Here is a 235-nt window from a genome sequence, read left to right on the forward strand (position 1 = left end):
GTGAAACTTAAAATACTGTAACTGCTCAAGGAAACATAAACAGTACCACAAGATATAAATGCAGGAAGGGATTTCCTCAGATTTATCTAATTTACATTTGTTTTGCATATTACAAATTTTCCCAGGTGATAATGCAGAAAAAGTATTGGGTAGGCTGATGTATCAATCCAGTGCAGAAGTCTGGAATACAGGAAGAACAACCCACATTCCACAAGGAACTCAAGAAGAAGGAAGA

This window comes from Mastomys coucha, unplaced genomic scaffold (assembly GCF_008632895.1).
Source record: "Mastomys coucha isolate ucsf_1 unplaced genomic scaffold, UCSF_Mcou_1 pScaffold15, whole genome shotgun sequence".
NCBI lineage: Eukaryota > Metazoa > Chordata > Mammalia > Rodentia > Muridae > Mastomys > Mastomys coucha.